General features: G+C 40.1%; 1 protein-coding gene across 10 annotated transcripts in view; it reads right to left on the reverse strand.

Moving 5' to 3' along the window:
- MPDZ (multiple PDZ domain crumbs cell polarity complex component) overlaps window positions 1-21,382 on the reverse strand; it is a 156,790-nt gene extending 135,408 nt beyond the window's left edge. For all 10 annotated transcript variants that reach the window (XM_039253675.1, XM_039253671.1, XM_039253666.1 and 7 more), the window contains exon 1: window positions 21,235-21,382. The gene's annotated coding sequence lies outside the window, so the exon portion shown is untranslated. The remainder of the gene's footprint in view (window positions 1-21,234) is intronic.
- Window positions 21,383-26,344: the final 4,962 nt, after the last annotated feature.

Raw genomic sequence — 26,344 nt, forward strand, 5'->3', positions numbered from 1 at the left:
ATCTAAAATCCACACTTCTAGTTAGACATCCATCATTTTATCTGGCAACACCACTTATGTATATATTTCTTTAGGGAAGAACCAAATTTTGCAAATCATTTTTAATTTAAGGCCTTTATGTTTCTTGCAAAAACATTAATGTAATGACAGAATTGCAAACTCCTTTACAAATCTCTAAAGATATGAGCTGTGACCCAATGACTGTCCAACAACCAGTTAATAATACTAGTTTCAGCAAGGGATAAAAATCAGATTAAATTTGGTTTTACTTAGAAACAGGTACTGATTAATTGACTAATCATTTTATTTTCCAACAAGTTGTACTGGTAATATGTGGGCACAGATTGTATGTAGTAAAGAATCAGTGCTTCAAACATAAAACAGATCATTCTGTCCAATGCACATTATATGGCAACTAACAAGTGAAAAAATGCTTTTCGCTAAAAATAACCCAGAAAGATAAACTGTCCCAAAAGCATAAAGTTTTCTAGTTACCTTAAACAATTCAATTGTAAACGGGGTTAAAACTTTATTTTTGTGGGTGTTTAATTCCAGTTGGTTAACATACAGCATTATATTAATTTCAAGTGTACAACACAGAGATTCAATAGTTCCATACATCACCCAGTGCTCCTCATGACAAGTGCACTCTTTATTCTGCATTATGTATTTAACCCATTCCCCCACCCACTTCCTTCTGGTAATCATCAGTTTGTTCTCTATAAGAGTATGTTTCTTGATTTGTCTCTCATTTTTTCCCTTTTCTCATTTGTTCTGTTTCTTAAATTCCACATATGATTGGGGCACCTGGGTGGCTTAGTCGGTTAAGCGTCCGACTTTCACTTAGGTCATGATCTCGCGGTTCGTGGGTTTGAGCCCCGCGTCGGGCTCTGTGCTGACTGCCAGCTCAGAGCCTGGAGCCTGTTTCAGAGTTTGTGATTCCCTCTCTCTCTGACCCTCCCCTGCTCGCGCTGTCTCTCTCTCTCTCTCTCTCCCCTAGAAATAAAAACATTAAAAAAAAATTCCACATATGATTGAAATCATATGGCATTTATCTTTCTCTGACTTATTTCCCTTAGCTCCATCCATGTCATTGCAAATAGCAAGATTTCGTTCTGTCTTATGGCTGAGTAATATATTCCATTGTGCGTGTGTGTGTGTGTGCGTGTATGTCTCACATCTTCTTTAGCCATTCATCAATCCACGGACAGTTGGACAGCTTCCATAATTCGGCTGCTGCATATAGTGCCGCTATAAACAGCCAGGTGCATTCATCCTTTCAGAATTAGGGTTTTTGTATTTTCTGGGTAAATACCCAGTAGTGTGACTGCTGGATCATAAATTCTATTTTTCACTTTTAGAGGAACCTCCATACTGTTTTCCACAGTGGACACACCAGTTTGCATTCCCACCAACAGTGCAAGAAGTTTTCTTTTTCTCCACACCCTCACCAACACCTGTTGTTTCTCATGTTGTTGATTTTAGCCATTCGGACAGGTGTGAGGTGATATCTCATCGTAGTTTTGATTTGCATTTCCCGGATGGGAAGTGATAACAAATATGTTTTCTTTCATGTGTCCACTGGTCATCTGGATATCTTCTTTGGAGAAATGTCTGTTCGTGTCTTCTGCCTGGATTATTTGTTTTTTTTTTTTTATTTTTATTGTATTTATTTATTTCTGAGAGAGACAGAGAGAGAGAGAGAACAGGGGAGGGTCAGAGAGAGAGGGAGACACAGAACCCGAAGCAGTCTGCAGGCTCTGAGCTGGCAGTCAGCACAGAGTCCGATGCGGGGCTCGAATCCATGAACCGTGAGATCATGACCTGGGCCAACGTCGGACGCTTAACCGACTGAGCCACCCAGGTGCCCCTTAACTGGATTATTTGTTTTCAGATTGGGTTTTGTAAATTGAGTGAAGTGTTTAGGTTGAGTTTTCTAAGTTCTTTATTTTGGAATACCGGTCCTCTATCAGATACATCATTTGCAAATATTTTCTTCCATTCTGTAAGGTGCCTTTTGTTTTGTTGACTGTTTCCTTTGTTGTGCAGAAGCTTTTTATTCTGATGATGCCCCAATAGTTTAATTTTGCTTCTGTCTCCCTTGACTCAGGAGACATCTAGGAAAAAAGATGCTATGGCAAAAAGGGTAAACTTTAAATGAGCTTGCTGCAATGCTTTGTGGCTGGTCACAGTCACTCAGCATCTATTTACTGCACATAAATCTAGCATTTGTCTCATTTACAGCAGCCTGGGCATTACCTGAAGTTAGCAGACAAATGTAAGGCCGTAGTCATTAGCAGGTTGTCTGTCACAATGTCAACTGGCCATGAGAGCACAACTTACATTTATAATCATAATTCACATTCTAGAGTCAGGTTACTGAATTAGTACTCCAAAAGCATAAAAACATCACACTACCCACTAGTTTTAGTGTACCCATCCAACAGAAAACACTCCACCTCTTCTTAGTATCTGTGCTTTTCAAATTCCCCTTTATCTGTATAGGCTTGTCAAACAGCATTCATGAATAAAATTTTTATTTTCAAGTTCACTTTTACAAATCTTTCTGAATTCTTTAAATAATAATATAATTTATTATTATACAATATATGTTGTAATTTATCTGTTCCCCAGAATCAAGGAAAATCAAGAATTAAATAACTTTGCCTTCCTAACATATTTGAAAAATACTGATTGATAGTCCTGTCCTTCCTTTATAAAACAGAAAGATAAACTACCTGCCCAAAGTGAAACAAGCTAAGGGGGTCACAGGGTGAGTAAAGAACTTAAATTCTGTTGTTCAACAAAACATGGGGCTTCTATATGACCGCCATGTTGTTGTGTGGCAGAATTAGAAAAATGAAGACACAGTCTGAGAATTCATAAGCCAAGTGAGTAGAAGACAAAAAAAAAAAAAAAAAAAAAGAAAAGTAAGCAGACAATTAAAATACAAATGACAAAAGCAGGGCACCAAACCTAAATTAAAAAGAAAGGGAAGGGAAGACTTCCTGGAGGCAAAGAGCCCTACACTGAATCCTGAAGAACAGGTGGGAGTCAGGGCGGGAGTAATGAGGGCTCCCCACATAGAGGCAAGAGCACATAACTCCTTCTGGGCACTGCAGGTAGTTTCTTCTAGTGTTTGTTTGCTTGTTTATTGAAAGAGAGTGAAAGAAAGAGAAAGAGAGAAAGAGAAGAGTATGAAGGGCGGAAGGGGCAGAGAGAGAGAGAGAGAGAGAGAGAGAACCCCAAGCAGGGGTTCAGCACAGAGGACAACATGGGGCTTGACCAAAAAACCGTGAAACCATGACCTAAGCCGAAATCAAGAATTGGACACTTAATTGACTGAGCCACCCAGGCACCCCCATTAGTTCCTTATACCTGGACTGGGTCTGGAGAAAAGGAAAAACAGAGGTGATAAAGGCTAGAGATGTGGGTACAGGCTAAATTACTGAGGGCTCTACATACCATTCTTAAAGAGCTCAGCCACTTAATTTTGGTTTTTAGGGTTTTTCTTTTTTTTCTTTTTGGTGTTTTGTTTTGGTTTTGTTTTTGAGAGAGAGAAGGGAGAGAGGGGTAGGGGGGAGAGAGAGAATCTTAAGCAGGCTCCAGCCTCATCCAATAGAATGAGGTCTATAAGGTGTAGACAGATAAAGACGGTAGTCTCAGAAGAGAGATTAGCTTTCTCTATTTCTTTAAGGAAACTATACTTTTAGAATGTTTTTAAAGTATATATGTAAAAAGTACCTAGGTTGAAATACTTATGGATAAAATTGTGAAATATCTGGGATTTACTTCTAAAAACTGGAAGAAGACAAAAGCAATAGGACTGGCCATGAATCAATCAATAGCTGTTAAAACTGAATGATGGACACATGAGGATTCTCTATAATACTTCATTGTAAAATGTACACTGTAAAATGCACATTTGAAATTTTTCTTAATAAAAATTAGAAAAATAATGTGGGCAGTAACCATGTGAAAATGTTAATAACCAGTTTTGGAAAACAGAACTAGAAATAAGTATTTCCTTTTTTATAATTCACAATGTTTTTCAAATCATTCTTGCTCAGAGAAAAAAAAAAGATTTCACCTCCAACTACTAAGTTACTTAGGAAAAGAAACTGTCATTGATAAAATGCTACCAGAAAAACAATTGTCTCGGGCTATATAACTTAGCTCCAGTGAAAGGAAAGGAAATATTATGAAAATATTTCTTCAAAAATTAATGCCTCATAAGGAATTTTCATTTTTATCATTAAAAACAAATCTTTAGGGGCATCTGGGTGGCTCATTCATTTGAGCTTCCAACTTTGGCTCAGGTCATGATCTCATGGTTCGTGACTTCAAGCCCCACATAGGGCTCTGTGCTGCCAGTGCAGGGCCCCCTTCGGATCCTCTGCCCCCTTCTCTCTCTGCCCTTCCCACACTTATACTCTCCCCAAAACAAATAAATCTTAAAAAAAAAACAAAACAAGGCTTTATTCTGATTTCCTGATGGCAACTCAGCTGCTAGTTTAACCAAGCTGTTTTAGTAAGAGCTTAAAAGCAGAAGCTTATGGCTGTGGATTAGGCCACTCTGCGAGAAAGAGAGCAGCAGGGCAGGAAGTGACAAATGACCCTTGCAGCTCTACTTCGGAAGGAATATACAGTGCAGACCCAAATCCCCACCTGTGGAAATGATGGGTGAATCCAAAAGAGCGTGTATAAATATAAGTCTGTTTCAACTGAGAGAAAACTTATTTATCTTTCATGTACATTCAAATGGCAATTCAATATAATAAACAGTCACGTATCTAAGCTAATACTATAAAACAGAGAAATGGCAAATTAATCCACAATTATGTAGACATGCATAAATCAAAATCATTACTTTGACCAAAAATCCACATACTTGAAACAAGTCCTGGTGAAAATAGTATCACCTCATTGTTTTTCATAGTAATTTCCTAATAGGGCAAAAGAAAAAAAAAAACAAAACACCTTACTGAAAAGAAAAATACATGTAACATATAATTGTAATTTTATTTTATTTTTTAATAGTTTATTGTCAAGTTGGTTTCCATATAACACCCAGTGCTCATCCCAACAAGTGCCCTCCTCCATGCCCATCACCCCCCTTCCCCTCCTCCCCCCACCCATCAGTCCTCAGTTTGTTCTCAGCATTCAAGAGTATAATATTTTATTATAGGTATATTTTCACAATATAGTTATACTAACAGCACGTTTATTAAATTTATTTTGGTTTTGAAAGTTATTTCCTTTTATCTTCAAGACTGTTGGCTGGAGGTAAAGGGTTCATTGTCCCTTCAAAAAGTATGCACATTCTATCCTTAACTGCAGATTTTCTAAAGACATTTACCAGAGCATGAAATCAGTGTTAGTGTTGAAAGGGACATTAGAAAACATGCGGCTCACAGACAAGACAAGCTACGGTTCACAGAGGAGGGGCTACATAAGAAATCAGTGGTGTGTCTGGAATTAGTACTTCATACTGTTTGCTATTATTACTCAACTGATTATCTGAAAGGCTGAACTTTCTTTATAAATTTATTAGACAAATCAATTCTGTCTATAGTCCACTGTATTGTATTTATTTCCTTTCTCCTCACCCTCATAACTTAAAAAAAAAAAAAAAAACAACCAACACACACGCATGCACGTGCACAAGAAATATGGACTTCACAATACCCTCTCTGGGCACCCATTTTTACCTATCCTCCATGCATACGTCCTCTCTCAGTACATCCCTAGAAGGATAGCAGCCCTTCTCCCAATCTGTGAACTCACCCCAAAGTGACTCAGGGAAAAGATTTAGATGCTTCTGAGAATGCAGGTTTAGCCCCTTCTGTTTCTCCCTCCCTAGTTAAACTCAGAGGAATTCAGATTGTCTAGCAGTCTGCCACGATTTGCTACCACATTTTCAGTGTTAAGGACCAAGATGCAACAGGCCAGCATTTCTTGGGCAGAACCAAACCCGGGGACCCCTCCAAGGGCTGCCCTTGCAGGGAACAACAGCTCAGCCTCAGACTCCAGAGGCAGCTACTGCTCTTAGAGCACTCACTCCAGGCACAGAATTTTCTTGAGGGAAACCAAAAATGCACATAAGGATTAACTTCATGCCACAGAATTCTCAGGTGCAATTCCTGCACTGGCAACAAATTCTCCAGGGAAATTACTCCGGGCTCCTGCCTCCTGCCCTTTTGCCTGCCTGGAGTAGGCAATCCTCCAATGGGCCCAGGGCAAACTGTATCCTTGGTGCTGAGAAGAAGCAGGGATACTCCAAGCGTCCCCATGGGACCCTGAAACACAGCCCGCAGCTGCTGTTAGGGCTTATCAACTGCAGGCGGAGGTACAGAAATATCTATCATTTCCCAGCTGCCCTCTCAGAGACAGGATTTTCATTGAGTTTGTGAGATCTCAGTGTTGATACTGAGGCAAACAATACAAGGCTTTGTCAGTTGTGACTGAACAGTTCCTCAGGGTAAAGCCCTAAAGGACAGTATAGAGATGTTTTTAATACAGACAAAACTGCATAGAGGAGGAGGGGGAAGGAAATAATATTATAACCCTGGTGCTTCAACTTCTCTCCCCACCCAACTACCTCAAGTTCATGCTCTTCAGCCAAGATCCATTTTCTAGAGCTTTTCCCTATCACTTTTCAAATAACTCTACTTCTCCCATTTCCCCATTGTTGTTCCTTATGTTTTCTTCTGCTTTGGACTCTCTTCTCCAAAAATTAGGAGGACTACCATCTATCATATCGCCTACTTGGCTATCACAGAGCTCTAAGTACTATACATAATTAGGTATTTTTATCCTTCCCCATCAATCAGTGCTTCCTAAATTCAGTTTGTGGCCCTCATGATTCCCCCCTACAGAATTTGGATAGGAACAGAGATACTCAAAAAAGGGCAGGCTCAAGTTTCTGATAGGAGGTCCTCTGGGAAGAGAATGTCATATTGGAGGGATATTTAACATGGCTACTCTTCTCTCCTGTACTTTGCTTGGGGTGACTAGTAGTCTGCATCACCCCAGTGGCTTTGTTTCCAGGTCTGCACAGAGAAGTACCATGTGTGTGCTGAGAAGGGCTGCTGAAAGATTATGCTTTCTCTGGGCCCAATTTTGCAATTCTTTCCATGAAGCAATTCAGAACCCTTAAATTCAGCTGGAAGAAGAAATCAATGTATTTTTTTTACAATTATTAATGCATAATCTCAAATATCTTATCTGAAAACATAAGAAAATTTCCTGAGCTTTTACCCTCTCCATAATGTAACTTGCTAATACCACATTTTACAAATATGAAAGTAAAAGGTCAAAAAGATTCCTTTCTCAAGGTCACATAACTCAGACTTTTATTAAGCAAACATATTTCGATAGCCACTATTATGTGGGGATACTAAAAAGTCTATGTAATAAAGCATCAACAATTTAGGCTGAAAGTATCAGCCTAAAGTAATCTAATTCAGCAACAAGAGGATTTGGGGACAGAGAAGAAGGAAGAAATAATAGGCTTAAAAGCCTTATTCAATCTGATTGGATGTCTGTTACTAGCTTCCCTAAGTAAGAGTTTAATTTTCCATGTCATTTTGCTGATTAAAATAAAATAAAAAAAACTTTATCCCTCAGATATAAATTGACCACCAAATACTCCCTTCAAAAGGCAAAGTAACCAAATATATATTCACCACTTACGTCTAAAATTTAAGCTTGGTTGTAATCCACAAATTAAAGCAATAATTTGTTATTTGGGGACTTTAAAAAATATCATATTTAGTAAAAATTAATAATAAAATAGCATATAAGAATTGATTGCTATTGCATCTACTGTAACAGTAATTCTTCCAGGGAATTAAATAGTCTCCATGAGTGACATTTTTAGGCAATAAACTAACATTATGTTTACTGTAGGAAATTAAACCATTTATAAAATAAACATCTTTTCTATATCCCTGTCTTCTTAAATAGAGCATATGTGCTTCACACACAAAAATTTCCTTTAACCCTACCAACAGCTTCATATTAGATACACACATTTTTAAATAAGAAAATTAAGGCTCAGAAAGATAAAGTGTTTTCTCCTAAATTGATGAAGTCTGTAAGCCATAGAGCTGTCATTTAAAGGTAACCCAAGTCTGATCTGATTGATATCTGACTGACCTCAAAACCAAGACCTTTTCACCACATAGCTCTGTCTTCTAATACTACTACTACTACTAAGAAGATAGTTATTTACCTTCAGATTATATAGCCCAAGGTGCCTATGTTTTCAGAGTTCCCAGAATGCTTTATAAAGTTCACTTAAAAAAACACTCTACTGTTTTATTAATTGTAGGATCCTGAGTTGCTGTCATAAACTGGACATTTTCAATAGCATGCAAAATGACTGGAAATAATAAGCAAAACAAAAACCTACTGCTATTATTATTTTGTCTTCTATTAGTGTCTGGATGCTAATCTCTCCATTTTGCTACTTCCAATTTGCTATAGATTAATCAACTTTATTAAATTAGTAACTCTTTAACAAATGAAAATTGATCACTTCTGAATTGGGACTTGCAACGTACAATAAAGAAAGTACACAGCTTTCAGGACATTTCTTTTCCCATTGCTGAAAACTATATGTACTTTTTGTACTACTGAATATCCCCCAAGTCACCCTCAGCAATACTTCAAAGAAGTAGAAATGAATCCAACCACTGCACACTCAAATTCTGCTGAGTCAAAGAACTGTCACTTAAGAGTATTATGTTATCTACCAAAGACAGATGGAGAGAGAAGAGGTCTGATGTGTGTCAAGACAGAGATAAACATACAGGGCAGGAAAGAAATAAAAATAATGAGGTGAGGAAGCTCAAAGGGAGAAGAGACAGAAAAGATGGAAGGGCAGCAAGATAATCTACAAAACTCAGAAAATTCCTGAGCATTCACCAGCCTAACAGGAGGTGGTATAGGGTGTTAAGGGAGATTCCAGAAGCACAAGCACTGAATCACTACCTCCACCAAAGTGAATCTGACCTCAAAAGAAGAACTTCAACTCTATCTTCTGTCACCCACCAAGTAACCATACACAGTAACAATCAAGTCTGAGTCACTTCCCTTGTTATTCACTTGTCAAAATCCCGTAAGTTATATAAAGTCCGTGAAAGTATGGAGAAAATGAAGAGTGCCATAGAAGCATTATGCATTATTATTATTAGCATCAGTATGGCTAACTGATATTGTTTCTTAATTTTAAGAAAATTAGCAAAAGGTCGCCTGGGTGGCTCAGTTGGTTAAATGTCTAACTTCTGATTTGAGCTCAGGTTATGATCTCACGGTTCGTAGGTTCAAGCTCTGCATCAGCTCTGTGTTGATAGCGTGGAACCTACTTGGCATTCTCTCTCTCCCTCTCTCGCTGTCCTCCCCTGCTTGTGAACATGTGCACACACTCTCTCTCTCTCAAAATAAATAAGTAAACATTTTTTAAAAAACAGGAAATAAACAGCAAAAAAACTACACACACACACACACCATTATTTCAGCAAGTTTTAGCTACACACTTATGTTCTCCTAAGCAGATTTAGCATGAAATACTTGGACAAGATCCTTCCATTCTCAAATAAATAGGCACTCTCATATCTTATTTTGTATTCATAATTTTGCTACATTTTTATTCAAGAAGACCATCCCAAATTTTACAAATTGCAAGCCCTCCAGAATCTGTATCTGCCTCTATCAGATGGACAGATACCTAACTTTTGAGCTCCCCAATTTAGTGGAAAACAGTTAAGTAATTACACTGCAATGGGATATGCTAAATTCTGTGAGATTACACTGGAATCCAATGCTGTCAGCTTGCATTAGAAAGAATTTGGAGATATGTCAGGTGAACTCTCCCAAAGAAGGCGCAACCTAGGAAAGTATGGGAGACAGGCAAGAGAGGGAAAGGCATGTCTTGCTAAGAAATAAACCATAAAGAAACCAGAGAATACAAACGACAGGGGTTCTATAGTCCAGGGCTCCCAAACTGGACAGGAGCTAGGAAAGTGATATTTCATGCCTCCTTGGGCCCTTGCCCTGAAGGCATGGCAGTGCATGTGGATGCCCAAGGCTGGGGGCAGGGCAACTAAAATTCATTTTCTGGAAAAACAATTTTGGTAATAGGGTAAGTAACTTATGAAAAAGACAAAGAAATAATGATAGTACAATCACGTTAGGCTGTTAAAACAGGACAATCAAAAAATAACACGGGCCAAGATTAAGGCAAAGACCAGAAAAACAAGGAAATATAGACTCATTAGAAGGAAGCGAAAAAATTCAATGACCACTCGATGTGTTCTGGGGGCAGTCAGACTTAGTGAGTAACACCAATGGAAGTTGACTCGCAATGTTTCTAATTTGGGAAACCAAGAAATACTGGGACATTGTTAGTTTAAACAGCAGAAAGAGAAATGTCTTCTATTTTTTAGAGGAAGGAGTGGAAATGTATTCCTGTGAACATACCCAGTTTGAAATGTTTCTAGAAAATAGGAAACATTAGAATTTAAGCTCTATAAGGGCAAGAATTTTTGTTGATATTGCTGCTGTTGTTTTCATGGTAGTGGTGGCCCCTTTTTCTCCCATGGCTATATTCCCAGAGCCAGAAATAGTGGTGGGCTCAGATTAGGTACTGACTAAATGTTTGTTGAAAGAATGAATCAACTACACATGTACATCTAAGAAAAGAACTTGGAAGACCTAGGAGTAGGTGATCACTGGCCTCTAGGTGTTGCTAAAGATAAAAGAGACTAGTCATACAGAAGGTAGGGATTAACAAGGAGGGAGAAATGAAGTTGGAACCCTGGGGGACATGAACATTTTAAAATATAATGCATTATATAAGAATTATTTTAGTGGTAAAAATCAATTAGAAATAAAGACCCTTCAACAAGGAAGTGAACAAGGGTGTTCAAGGAGGGACGGAAGAAGGAAGGAAGGCCCTTCGTGCTTGAACACTCTAAGTACCACATCCATAAAGCCCTCACTATGGCCAACACACTAGGGAAGGTTATTTGTGATACTGATAATAAATAAAGCTTATTTGCCTCACTTTGTTTCCTAGGCCAATGTAAAAACAAATTACTTACAGAAAATAAGCTTAGTAAGATCAAATTAAAAATAGGGTGAGATACCTTTTTCTTTTTTCTTTTTTTTTAAGTAAACTCTATGCCCAACATAGGACTCAAACTCACAACCCTGAGATCAAGAGTTGCATCCTCTACCACTGAGCCAGCCAGGTACCCCAAATCAAACTATCTTAAACATCAAACAAACAATCATCTGTGAGGCAGATTAAAAATCCTAGCAGAATTTGGGCACCTGGGTGGCTCAGTCAGTTAAGCATCCCACTTCAGCTCAGGTCATAATCTCACAGTTGGTGAGCTTCAGCCCCACATCGGGTAAGCTCAAGCCCACTTTGGACTCTGTGCCGACAGTTAGGAGCCTGTGTGAGATTCTCTCTCTCCCTCTCTCTCTCTCTGCCCTTCATTCACTCATGCTCTCTCTCAAAAAAAAAAAAAAAATCCTAGTAAAATTTTTTTTCTACATATATGGGTAAGAATATATCTAAAAAATATAAAACCAGTTATAATCCTCTTTTATTCACCTCCAAACCAAAATAAATTCACCTTTGGGTCTTTTGTTAATTGAATATGTATACGGTCAAGAAGAAACAAAATTTGTTCATAGTAATAAAAGCAATGTTATACAGAATTTGTACTACAGAGGGGCGCCTGGGTGGCTTAGTCGGTTAAGCGTCCAACTTTCGCTTAGGTCATGATCTCGCGGTTCGTGGGTTCGAGCCCCGCGTCGGGCTCTGTGCTGACTGCCAGCTCAGAGCCTGGAGCCTGTTTCAGTCTGTGACTCCCTCTCTCTCTCTGACCCTCCCCTGCTCACGCTGTCTCTCTCTCTCTCCTAGAAATAAATAAAAACATTTAAAAAAATTAAAAAAAAAAAAGAATTTGTACTACAGAACTGCTACAGAGAACCTTGTATTCCTCTGACAGCAAAGAAATGTCATGGTCTAAATCAACAGATAAGCCTGTCAGTTAGTGGTAGTCTACACTGCTGAGAATACAGTGAGGAAAGTCACCAAAAGAAATAACAATTTACATCTTGCTGGCAAGATTCCAGGTATTTCAGATTAGGGAAAATTACATAAACAAATTCAAATTCATATGAACCTACCCAAACATGAAACTTAGCCATGTAAGATAAGTAAGCATGGACCAATTCAATCCCCTAATTACTAATTCACAGAAAACTGTAATAGGCTACCCTATTTAGTTACCACATATAATTCCATAGGACTCACTAGGGCCATCCTGAAAACTTGTATTTTCTCTCTGAAAACATTTTAAGAGGTCTTATTTTCTTTCAATAAACATGACTATTTGCTTCTTAATTAACTCAACTACAATTTAACTACATTCATTAACAGTATTTTACTATGGTACTCAAAAGACTGTTAATATTAATTATAAACCAACTTTTACTTTTATAATAACCCAGAGAACACATCTGCCTTAAATGTTATTGTTGTTTGTTTTGTTTTGCCACTTAATTTCAATTAAGTGACTAAAATTAAGAGACAAACATATAAATGTTAAAAATGGCCCCAAAATTCTGAGTGATGCCAACAAGAACAACATGTTTTCACAATATAATGATCATCCTCTCTACAGTTCTTGGTACATTTGACGATCTTAGGTGTAACATGTACTGAATGGCAATTATTTGGACAATTCAGGCACCAAATTACAACTTCGTTAGGAAATTTACTACATGATTGTCACATAAATCTACCATAAGAAGTCACAAATAAATTCATCAAAAACTATAAAAACTACAAAAGATATGTAACAGGCAAGCAGTCTTAAGGTTTTGAGCTCAATACTGAAACCGACTTCACAAAGTAGGATACATAGGCTTGTGAAAAGCATCAACACTCACGTGACCTTTTTTTCTTGATATCTTTAAAGATTAGAAAAATTTTAAATCTCTGTTTTACAACTGTTAGTTTTGTTTTTTAAATGTATAACTTACATATTTTGAAATCTCAAGTAACCTTATATAAGGACATTTACGTTTTAAGTGTATCCAAAAGGGGCATGAATTTAAGACTCAGTAATACCGTCAAATACAAAAGTCTAACAAAATAGAGTCAAAACCAAGAACAAAAACAATACAATGAATAAAGTGCAAGAGAATTCTAAACTTTTTTTTAAGTTTATTTATTCTGAGAGAGAGCAAGAGATTGAGCACATGAACAGGGTAGGGGCAGAGAACAAGGGAGAGAATGAATCCCAAACAGGCTCCTAACTGTCAGGGTGAAGCCCAAGGAACCCTGAGATCATGACCTGAGCGAAATCAAGAGTCAGACGCTTATCCGACTGAGCCACCCAGGCACCCCTAAACGATTTCTTTAAAAAAAAAAAAAAAAAAAAAAAAAAAAAAAAAGAANAAAAAAAAAAAAAAAAAAAAAAAAAAAAAAAAAGCCTCTGAATGGTATATCCATTCATTACAATGAACTAGTACTCAGCAATAAACAGTATTCTTTTTTTAATGTTTTATTAGACAGAGAGAGAGAGAGAGACTGCATGAGCAGGGGAGGGTCAGAGAGAGAGACAGACACAGAATCCAAAGCAGACTCCAGGCTCCAAGCTAGCTGTCAGCACAGAGCCTGATGTTGGGCTCGAACCCACAAACCAAGAGATCATGACCTGAGCTGAAGTCGTATGCTCAACCAACTGAGCCACCCAGGCGCCCCAATAAACAGTATTCTATGAACAGAGGCAACATGGATGAATCCCAAAATACAAAATAAAATAGGACAGATAAAATGAGAGAATATCCTGTATGATTGCACTTATTTAAAACTCTAGAGAATGCAAGCTACTCTGTACTGACAGAAAGATCAGGAGTTACTTGGAGATAGGAGATAGGTACAGGGAACAGGAAAAGTTTTATAGAGGGCCATGAGGAAACTTTTGAGGGAGACCAATACGTTCACTATCTTGATTATGGGGATAGTTATATGTGGGCCAAAAATCAACAAACTGCACTTTCAATACATGCAGTTTATCATGTCAATTACAAATTACACATCAACAAAATAAATGATCCCTTCTCACTCCTGAGAAAAAGGTGGGGTCTCAAAGTCCTTGGTTTAACACCTAAAAGATGTTCACTAAACTTCACAGAGCAGGCTAGGGAGCAAGAATCCTGGCCCAGGGGCTGTTTCTTCTTTTTTTCCCTACCAGAGCCACAAAACAGATATAAAAATATCCTGTAGGTTAATCTGATACAATAGATACATATAGTAGATTATATAGGAACAAAGAAGGGATCTAACTATGTACTTTTCTAAAAGGTAATATGATTGTTTACTACTCCCCCAAAAAACATGAATATGGTAGGAAGGGGAGAGCATGCAAAACTCCACTGAATCCTATAGTTCAGGCCCCTCCTGTCCTACAAGAGGAAATAAATGGTGCCCAGAGACAGACTTCACACCTGACTTATTAAAATGAAATATCGGGGCACCTGGGTGGCTTAGTCGGTTAAGCGTCCGACTTTCGCTTAGGTCATGATCTCGCGGTTCGTGGGTTCGAGCCCCGCATCGGGCTCTGTGCTGACTGCCAACTCAGAGCCTGGAGCCTGTTTCAGAGTCTGTGACTCCCTCTCTCTCTGACCCTCCCCTGCTCACGCGGTCTCTCTCTCTCTCCTAGAAATAAATAAAACATTAAATAAATAAATAAATAAATAAAATGAAATATCCTGGAAGAACAGGTGTAGGGAAGAAGGGGAACACCTAACCTAGAACTTCATGAACTTCACACAGCAAAAACAAACTTAGGACCTGTGAAGGAAAGGGGCACATCTTTTACAGATCAGAAAGGACCATTTAAACTATAGAATAATCCTTAATCTTTATGAGTCTATCATCATAGTTTTGTTAGCTCCGTGAAGTCTTATGAGCCCAGAATGGCAGATTTCCATTCCCATGCTAGTTCCCCAAAGCAAGACATGATAGGCGCCACCAAATTGCATAATGTAAAGTCAATCCAAAATTAATTATACAACTTTGTAACATTTACTTTTAAATAGAGATCAAGATTAAATCATTGATTCGCCACTGGCGTCCTATGTGGCACATTGTAGTTAACCATATTATTTCTCCCCCAAAGAGTCAAAAGACGTTAGTTCACATGGATATTAGTTTCAATTCAAATGTATGGATTTTTAATAATCTCAGACCATATTATCTTCATTGAGAAAAAGAGCAATCAGTGAAAGTTACTGATCAACAGCACGAATTAATAATGTGTTTTATATGAGGGGCTAATATATGGGTGACATCATCACAGGAATATTTTTTGCTTCTTGGCACTTGTCTATGGTTTCCATATTTTTCAAATGTGATATTTTTATTATTAAATAAGTTACTAAAAAAATACCTAGCTTAGTATTTTACAATATAGTTTTAAATTACAGTATAATCAATAGAGTAAATGATAAAGTATCCCAAAACATACTCAAACGATCAACACTAAACTATCAACACTCCTAAATAAGCTTTTCCTAATTTTTTTGTAGCTAATATTTCTATTTTTCATTTCTCACAATAGTTTCCTTCTTCATTTTTCCCTCATCCATTTATTTATAGCACTTTACATCTGAAGGTAGAGTGGTTTACAAGAACAATGGCTACTATCTTCCAAAATACAAATAAAACTAAAAGCATAAAGAAGAGAATCCCCTACACTAAACATATTTAACCACGACAAGCAAGAAGGAAAAAAAGCAAGAATTTAAGTCTTGTTTTACTTTTTTTTTTTTTTTTAACTCAGCAGGCCAAATTTGGAAGAACTGCATTAACGTTTCTCTAACTCAACAAATTTAATCTCAATACCTAAAAAAGTTTTTGTTATTTTATAATATATACTATAAACTACTGTTTTAACCTTGATTTTTGCCGAAGAGATTTCTGGGGAAAATGATTATGTATTCCAATATAACATGAATAGTATATACAGGTCTTACTTAGGTCAATGCAATTGAAAGATTCAGTTCTGCTGTTTTAATCAGACTCCAGTACCATCATGAAATGGTTATAAATATTAACATTTCATATTTGCAAATATAATGTTTTACTTTTTTAAAGAAATAGAATAGATATTCTTAAAAACTAATACTTTTATGAAACACTTAAAAAGGAAGCTAATGTAATGCTCTGTCCATAAAAGCAAAGGCCAGTTTCTCAGTGAGAACCAGAAAAAGAAAACAAGTGGCCTCAGGCTTCCTCAAAGAGCGGTTTCTCTTTCTTCCCAAACATCAAATTACCACAACAACATTTAGACTAAAACAATAGCCTCCTACACGTCCTCCCTCCTTACCCTAAAGCAGTCCATTGTCAAGGTCACCACCAGCTTACAGCCTAAAGGGTCTTTAAGAACTTTGTTATGTGCTGAACTGTGTCCTTCTTCCCACTGCCCCCAAATTCACGTGTTGAAGTCCTAACCTCCCATACCTCAGAATGTCACTGTATTTGGAGACAGAGGCTTTAAAGAGGTAATTAAAGTTAAATGACATCATTGGGGCTCCCCTAATCCAGTATGACTGGAAGACACAGGGAGAAGATGGCCCTCTACAAACTGCCAGCAAGCAATCCTACACTGATCTCTAATTTCTTTGAAATGCTATAACTTTTACTATGTACTATGTGTAAATCTTTCTTATTCTTACCCTTCTTTGTGTGACTATTTTTTTCAACTAAGCCAGTAAGCTTACAGAGCAGTATCTTATTTTATCTTCCCCTCAGTGCTTAACCCAATGCAACACACATCCTAGTCTAATTATTATCTATTAAATATATAACTACCTCAGATCTTCCCAGAAAATATTCCACAGGAAGGCAATGGATTATTTAAGCAGTTCTTCATCTCCTTATATGCCCACACAGAACCCCACTATAATTATTTAATCATATGTATCAATTTTACCATACTAACCCTTACTTCCCAACTCTGTTTAAATAGAGGCTTTCTTAGGACACAATTTACAAGAGAAAATAATACCTTTATTATTATAAATAAGGGGTTTATAATGTACATAACAATGTAACTATACCAAATGAATTCCTACTTTAGGCCAAGTGTACTTTAAAAGCACATACAACTGTTTGGGAAGTATAATGATGGTAAGACATATCATCAGTCATATGTCCCTTCAAGCAGTACTGAATTCTATGGGACATTTTCTGCTTCTTCACTTTGATGTATACTATCTCTCTCTGGCAGATGTGTTGTTTGCTCCAGCATGCATGGGGACATTTCCAGAGCAACACATCAACTTTGTTTCAAAATATTTTAAGAAATTCACAAAGTACTTTGCATGCATTTTAAATGTACAAAATGGAGGCAACCTGCAACTCAACCTAAGAGAGTCAAGTTTATGATCTCAGACTTGGAATGTAATCTGAACAAAATAATCTGCCTTTAACTCAGGGCAGTTAGGTAACTTCTAGACAATTCATTGTTGAATGCCAGCTTCTAAATCCCTTAATCTTAACTCTAGACAATGGGTCCACTCTGGGGACAACCTCCATTTCTTCATGATATATGTGGATTTCAAAGGTATCTGAAACACAAAGAAGTCTTTAAGGTCAAACAAGGCAATATCTATGTAACAGGAATCTGAAGCACACTAAAAACTGTAATGGACAGGGGCGCCTGGGTGGCTTAGTCGGTTAAGCGTTCGACTTTCCGACTTTCGCTTAGGTCATGATCTCGCGGTTCGTGGGTTCGAGCCCCGCGTCGGGCTCTGTGCTGACTGCCAGCTCAGAGCCTGGAGCCTGTTTCAGTCTGTGACTCCCTCTCTCTCTGACCCTCCCCTGCTCACGCGGTCTCTCTCTCCTAGAAATAAATAAACATTTAAAAAAATAAATAAATAAATAAAACTGTAACGGACATCTTGCCCGGCCTAAGTCAAAAGCAACAGGCTTAAGTGACAAAAAGAAGAAGTATGGTCAAGCAAGAAAGAAAACCAGAAATGAGAGATAGGAAATGGAAATAAAGACCAATGGGAGCTAAAAAAATGAAAAGGAACACATATCAAAGGTATGTACATATATGATCAACCTCTGAGTAATATAATGAGAATAACCATCATTTTTTGTTTCAGCAAATGTTTAGGAAGGAGGAGTCAAGAGTCAAGCCTCCCCCACAAACTAGGTTTGTCTCAAGTGGTAACTTTCCTGCAAAAAGAAATCTATGATGTCCCCCAACCTCTGCTGCTCTCTACCTAAAAAAATAGAACTGTGATTCTCAATCTGCTCAGGTAGCAGAGCAGTAAGAAGTCACTAGCACTAACTGCAGAACACCCTGACATTTGGCTATCTATATTAAATTTAAATTTTTAATTTTTTTAATGTTTAATTTTTGAGAGACAGACACAGTACTAGTGGGAGAGGAGCAGAGAGGGAGAAACAGAATCCCAAACAGCCTCAGGGCACCTGGGTGGCTCAGTTGGTTAAGCTTCTGACTTCAGCTCAGGTCATGATCTCCCAGTTCCTAGGTTCGAGCCCCGCATCGGGCTCTATGCTGACAGCTAGCTCAGAGCCTGGAGCCTGTTTCAGATTCTGTGTCTCCCTCTCTCTCTGACCATCGCCTGCTCATGCTGTCTCTCTCTCTCTCCGAAATAAATAAAACGTTAAAAAATTTAAAAAAAAAAGAAGAAGAAGAATCCCAAGCAGCCTCCAGGCTCTGAGCTGTCAGCACAGAGGCAGATGCAAGGCTCGAATCCACAAACTGGGAGATCATGACCTGAGCGAAGTCAGACGCTTAACCAACTGAGCCACCCAGGCACCCCAGCTATCTATATTAAGTTTAAACTATGCACATAATTTCTGCCAATCAGAAAATCCACTTTATCCTAGATTCTGACACAACAATACCGAAAGGTTAAGAAATCTTTTTGAGAGTAAAACTTGGAAATGAGAAAATCCAGCACACAAACTTAATTTGTCTATCTACTGGGGAAAAGTCAGCCAGGTCAAGGGATACCAAAAACAGTGCATAAAAAGCAATGATATTAAACAATGTACCTATCACAAGACAGAGCACTTAAGCAATACTTTTGAAGGCTGCTCTACATTGGCAATTTTTTTTTCTGTAAAGAAAAAGAGAGTTAATATTTCATACTTGAAAGGCTACACACATCTATGTCTCAACAATGCTACTACTCAATTCTCCCACTGCAGCTTTGTAAACAACCACGGACAGTAAAAATTCACCCTACACGATGGAAATGAGTGTGGCTGTGTGCCAATAAAACTTTACTTATGCACACTAAGATTTGGTTTTCATATAATTTTCACATGACATATACTTTTGATTTTAATTGTCAACCATTTAAAAACGTACAAATCATTTCTAACTTCTACACTTTAGGGGAAAAACAGGCTGCTGCTGGCCAATGTGGCCTATGGCTTTAAACAGACCTCAGCTTTAAAAGACCCTAATATGAACTCAGAGCAGGGATAGAGCCCCAATACAGATAAGACTCGCCCATTCGTAAACTAGCTTATTGGCTAGCTGGAAATCTGGGGCTCCTAGACTAGATTATCCTCACCACCCTCTAACCCTTTCAGCTCCTCCTTCTGGAAAGGGCAAGGTGCACCCATCCAGAGTTTTGCATTGAATTAGAAGTTCAAACCCAGGAACTTGAAGTATTGCCGGTTTTTCAAATACAGGCACTAAAGCATGTATTATATAAATTCAGGTGACTCGACCCTTTAAAAAGGTTCCTTGTAGTCACCTACATCCACATTCAGCACATAAAAACTCCCAAGCCCAAAACCATAATCTCATTAGTTTAGATATTCTTTTTCCACTCCGTAAAAGGTCACCTAAATGAGCGATGTCTAGGGAAACACAAAAGGGGTATTTACACCAAGGCTGTACACCAAAGCTAGATGACAGCGTCTAGACACTGTTCAGATTCTTCCCCTCTGGACAGCAAAGGTACACGGAGAGTATTCTTCCTAGGCTGAAGTCATGGTCCTCTTATCTGATGCTACCTAAGAAACACTAGCTGCCACCCGCACCCTCCCCACGCAAGGCATCCAGCGCCCACGCCCGGGTTCTTCGCACGCTGAGCAAGCTCCGCAAGCCCCGCCCGCGGAGACGGATGGAAGTGTCCAGCCGCCCCCGCCCCCTCCCCGCCCCCAGCCACTGCGCAGCGGCGCCCAGCCCCCCAGCCCCCCAGCCCCCCTCTGTTGCCCGGCCCCTCCTCCGTTGGGCAGTCCCAGCCTAAATTCCCATGTGATCTGCCGGAAAGAATAGCCTGGCCTTTGTGCCTCCGCAAGGAACGCAAGGAAAAATGTACACCATCACCACCCCCGAAACACACACACACACACACACACACACAGACAGACACACACACACACACACACAACTTCCCAAACATAACGCGTCTCCCGAACAGCGCTTCCCGAGAAACATCCGGCATCCCGCGGCGATGAATCGCAGACAAAGGCGCCTCAAAGGCGCTAGGTAGAGGAAGCGGGTTGCGAGTGCAAACTGCTCCCACCATGGGGGGCGGCGGATGAAAGGGCACAGGCGCCGTGGGGGGGGGGGGGGACGGCTACCAATTAACGGAACGGTTGGGGTACCGACGACCAGGCTAGAGACGCCAGTCTGGGGGGGATGCTTTCTCCACACACCCTGCCCGCCGGGCGGCGTAACGCTGGAGGGGCGTCCGGCCCGGGGCGCGGCCACACCAGCGGCGAGCAACAGGCTCCTGCGCCCCCCGCGCGCCCGCCCGCGCGCCAGGCCCGCAGTTCCCCTTCCTGGCACCATCCCCGGGACCCTCCAGGCGAAGAAAACGAAAAAAACTTTTAAACCATTTAGAGTAAGCGACGGCAAAGAGGGGGTGGGAGGGCTGAAAGGTCTGGGACTAGCGCTCGGGGGCCATGCCAGCAGCGAAGGAAACTTCCAGACCCCATCCTTTTAAAGAGCCGGAGGAGCCGCGGCTTCCCGGTACTGCCCGGCCGTGCGGGGTGGGGCGAGCGCACCCCTCCCGCCGCCTGCCGCCCGTCTCCCGCCCCGCGCGCCGAGCCCCCGGCGCCCGCGCACCTTCCCGGCCGGCGCGCGCGCAGAGCGCGGGGGCGCGCTCCGGCCTCTGGGCCCGGGCCCCGGCGCCGCTTACCCGGCTAGCGGCGGCCGCCGCGGGCGGGGACGCGGAGGGGGAGGAGGGCTGGGAATCCCGGGTCGCCAGGGACTCGGGTGCCTCGCCTCGCTCGCGCTCGCCCTCTCCTCTGCTGAAGTAACGGCACGGCGAGGAGCTCCGGGATGAACGCGCACGGACACTCACGCGCGACCGAGAAACTTAATCCCGCCCGGCCGGCGGAGGCCGGACGCCAGCCTCCCGCGCCGCCGCACCCCCTCCCCCCCGCGCGCGCCGCACTTGCGCCGACCGGGGCTGCTGAGGAGGCGGCGGCGGCGGCGGCGGCGAGGACGGAGCTGCCGGGGCTGCGTTACGCCTCGGCCAATCAGGGGGCGCGGCCTGCCCCGCGGGTCCTGGATTTTAAACCCGCTCCGCCGGCGCTCGGACGGAGGCGCGGAGAGGGGGTTCTGTGCGGTTGCTTGAGGAAATGCTTCGCGCCCCGTTAGATGGGAATATCCAATAACAAGGAATGATTATGTTGGTCAAGTGTGGTCCGTGCAATGTTCGGGACATACTAAACATTTATACTAAAAATTGTGCATTGTTTATATGAAATACGGGCGGCCTGTGTTTTCGTTGCTACGTCTGGCAGCCTGTGGGAACTGGTGTCCTATATTTATAGTTTCTTTTATGTGAACTGCCTTGTGGATGCCTTCTGTATGGGTAGCTTATGTAAGTGGTATGGGATGGTGATGAGAAGCACTTTAATGAGGCATGGGGCGTGGAGGCGAATAATCTCACATTCTCACTAACTTTCAGAACTCTAGTGTGCTTCTTAGACATCCAATTAACAGACGGAAGCAATAAACATGAAAGAAGGGTTCAGAATCGCATGGTGCCAGGAAAAACATACTCATTTCTATTTTGTGCCATTTAAGGATGTTACTGATACCCTCAATTCCTGAGTCCCAGGAACCTTCTCTCGGAAGAAAAGTATTCCTTTTCTCAAAACATAAATCTAATATTAGAGCATACATCAAAGATACTCAGAAGTCCAGTTTAAAGTATTTAAACGAATTTCTTTTAATATCCTGAATTAAAAATTCTGATTTCTGTGGCAAACTTGGAATTTTTGTTTGGTCTACTTACAGTACTCAATTGCATTTCTCCAATATGCACCAAATATTTAAGGGGAAATACAGTTTTTAAACACACAGAGCTGCAGAGGGAAACTGATTTGAGCTGTTTAATGAATAAGCTTCAAATTAGATCATTTGGGTGCAAATGACTGGGAGTAAAATGAACTCAAGTGGCCTGGGTGGAGTGTCCTCATCCCAGGGCCTCACTGTGCTTTCTCAAAAGTAGGCATCAGCGTAGATTTGCCCTCTAGTGAAATAAAAACACTGACTAAATTTCTTCAGCATCCGTAGATATTCATCTTCTCTGGGTCGTTTGAAATGAAAGTGAGGTTAGGATGAAGGGAAAACATCCCTTGTATCTGAATCACATCTCTGTTATATAATCTTTCAATCATCACTCTCAAATCTTCCTATCTTGAGAGAGAAGACAGGCAGGCAAAAATACTACTCTCCAGCACATCTCTCTTCAGCTATACTTTCTCTTTCCTTCAACATTAAATTTCTTGACATAAACTAACTGCATCCTGACTTCTTGCCCCATCACTGCACTGAAAGAACTTTTGCCAGACAACCTTCCTTTACCTAAACCCAAAGGGTATGTTTCTCTCCTCATATTCGTTGTCCTCTCAGATGCATTCGTAACTATTGAACACACTCTTGAAGTATTTCCCCCCACCTCATGATTCCATACAATCACACTCTGTTTTGCTCCTTCTTCTTAGTAAGGGGCAGGTGTGTGGGACCTGAAGCTTCTATAATTTGGGGCTCTGCTTTAAGAAAAGAAAAGCAAATACATCTTTCTTTTGAAAACTTTTACAGAAATATATGACCATGTAAAAACATTCCAAACATTCTCCCAGGCAAGAGAACGACCCAGAATCTTTCTTTGGTAAGTTTTATCTATTTAAGTTTTCTTTATGTCCATACTTCGTGTGGAGCTCAAACTCATGATCCTGGATTAAGAGCCTTGTGCACTTCTGACTGAGCCAGTCTAGCACCCCTGAGAAAGACTCAGAATCTTAAACTTCATTAGCTCTGGAGTAGATCTGCTTCTGGCATCAGGCCACTCTTCAGTCTCGGTTGTCAACTAACTTCCTCTCCCTAACCTTATATACTAGAGTTTCTCAAGGTTCAGCTACTGGTTCTACCTAAGTAAGTTGATTTTCCCCTGCCACTTATTGCCTATTGGCCAAAGATTCGTAAATTTTTATCGTCAATCTAGATTTCTCTGTGTATCTGAGTATTTATTTGAGTTCCCTGTTTGCCTGTCTCAAATCTAGATTATCCGAAATGGAACCGTGATATTTCTGCTCAGCCCTGGTCATCTTTCACAGTTCAGTGTCTCAGTTAATGGACCTACCATGGACGTTATTCCATGATTCTATTGCTTCATAATATTCATCCTACTTTAATTATATAGCTTTATAATTGCCTGTGCAGTAGCTTTCTGCCTCCTTGGGTCATAAACCTCAAGACAGCAGGGACCAAATCACCGTTTCATCCTCAAAGACTAGCAAAAGATTTCACAACTAGTTAATGTTCAAATGGCATAGACGAATATATGACTGCAAGAACAAATGATTCATCTACAGAACTTTTGTGTTCTTGGCATATACTCGTCTCAAGGAATCCCATTTGGAGAGGATTCTCTTATTGCTTACAAACTCTGAAGGGTTCCTCTTCTTTGAATAGCAAAGCATTTCCATTTGTCATTTTCCAAATCTGGTCATTCTGAAAGGCAAAGGAAATAAGTTCATGAAATGCTAACTGCTAGGAAAGTACAGGAAGAGAACAAGTCTGAATACTGCAGGTATTCTGAGGGTCTTAAAAGGTAAAATGGCAGGGGCGCCTGGGTGGCTTAGTCAGTAGCATCTGACTTCAGCTTAGGTCATAATCTCATGGTTTGTGGGTTCTAGCCCTGCGTCAGGCTCTGTGCTGACAACTCAGAGCCTGATTCCTGCTTCAGATTCAGTGTCTCCCTCTCTCTCTGCCCCTCCCTGCTCACGCTCTGTCTCTCAAAAATAAACATAAAAAAAAATTTTTAAGGTAAAATGGCATTTGTTCTATTCAACTCTAGGAGAAAAGCTCATAATTCTCAAGTTGAAGCAAGTTTAAGGAAATTCCTTTCCTGATTTAATGCAAGTATATAAATGAGATTAAAACAAAGGATTGTACCTTGTTTTAAAAGACGCTATCACTCTGGTCTCATTTATCAAAGCAAATCCTACATGCCCACTTTAAAAAGCAGTGTATCAGAGGACTAACAGGCATCCTGTTTGGGTTAGTTCTTCCATAAAATTATCTAGCACTTTGGGATGGTTTCATCTGGGAGCTGCTGCTTTTGAAGTTAACCTATACGGTTATAGCTTTTGTGTCCTTTGCTTGTTCTAAGCTGAGATATTCTACAAGAAACAAGGCACTATGGTGTATTGTTCTCATTTAAAAAGAATTCAAGAGGTTTAAGTAAAATCTAACAGAGAAACCCAGATTATAGAGCAGACGAAAATAGAGCTGTGCTTCTCTATGAGGTGGGTTGAAACTCATCCTGAGCATATAGATTAATAATTCTATTTAGTGTAGATCACAGCCTCTGAGATCTGAAGATGAAGGAATTAGGAATGCTGTATGCATCCCAGTTAGATCCTCAGTGAGGCATTGTCCACAGCATTTTGTTTTTCTCAAATCTGAGCAATAGTCAGACGATTTTTGTAGGGAAAATGATTCGGGGACTTCCAGGATTGACTTAAATTATTTTTTATTATAATTTACCAGCACAAGCATAAATTAAGTACATAATATTATTTTACATTAGTTTCTCCTCTGTAACTCTAAAACTAGTTAAAGGCACAAGTTGTCTCCTCAAAATATTTAATGTCTGCCAGGATAGATCAGGCACATTCAATTCTTTTCTTAAATTCTTTTATTGTTTATTTTTGAGAGAGAGAGGAAAAGAGAGAGAGAGAGAAGCCAAATGTGAGTGTAGAGGGGGCAGAGAGAAGAGACACAGAATCCGAAGCAGGGTCCAGCCCCGGAACTGTCAGAACAGAGCTCGACACAGGGCTCGAACCCATGAACTGCGAGATCATGACCTGAGCCAAAGTCAGATGTTCAACTGACTGAGCCACCCAGGTGCCCCATGGACGTTGAATTTTTGATCCATACAGAGGAAGGACCCTTTTAGTTGCCTTTCAAGCACACAGACTCTGCTCCACCTTCTTAATGATGGATAGCCTTGGTGCGGAAGATGGGCATCTCTCACTGGGAAGTATTCCTGCGGGACTCCAGATCAGTGCTTTATATGAACCAAAGCCTTTCCCCAGGACTAAGTGACTATGGAGGAATTGTAATTGTGGGACAGCGGACTATTTCCATACATTAAGTAGCTCTGACTCCGATTAATGTTTCATTTAAGAGCAAAGAAGTTAGCATGCACGCATCACCCTCTGCCTAAGGATTATCCACTATAGAACAAATGTGCGTTTCTAATTGATTAGAGTTTGTAGAAAGGTTTTTATATTCTGTCCAGTGGCTGACTGATCTTATGGTTTCAGTTTGCCTTTAGTTTCTCAAATAAAACAGGATACTTTTTTTTCAGCCTGTTTAATGCTAGAAAAAGAGATCATTTTAAACAAGCTTTAACTTGTTTTCACCATTGGAAACAGACGAGATTGAAAGAAAAGAATATGAAGAATACAAGAAAGAATGTTAGGATAATGAATATATATGTGTCTAGGAGAAAGCCATTAGGAGGAGGGCATGGCTAAGAAAGAATCCCAGGCATCTGAAAAATGCAAAATTATATCTCTTTTGAGAACATGTAGAATAATCTATCTCTCTTCATGTAACAACTGTTTATAGAAGATTAGAGGCAGTGAAATCTACAATGTGTCTGATTGGGACTCATCTCCCTAAGGAAGAAAGAAAGAGCACTGGGAGGTCATGACCATCTGACCTTGAGTTAATTTGCTTTTATACCCACAGAATTCCGGTGCAATACGGAAGCCCTGGGCAAA

Source organism: Hyaena hyaena, unplaced genomic scaffold (genome assembly GCF_003009895.1).
Source record: "Hyaena hyaena isolate Hyena2069 unplaced genomic scaffold, ASM300989v1 scaffold_458, whole genome shotgun sequence".
Taxonomy (NCBI): Eukaryota; Metazoa; Chordata; class Mammalia; order Carnivora; family Hyaenidae; genus Hyaena; species Hyaena hyaena.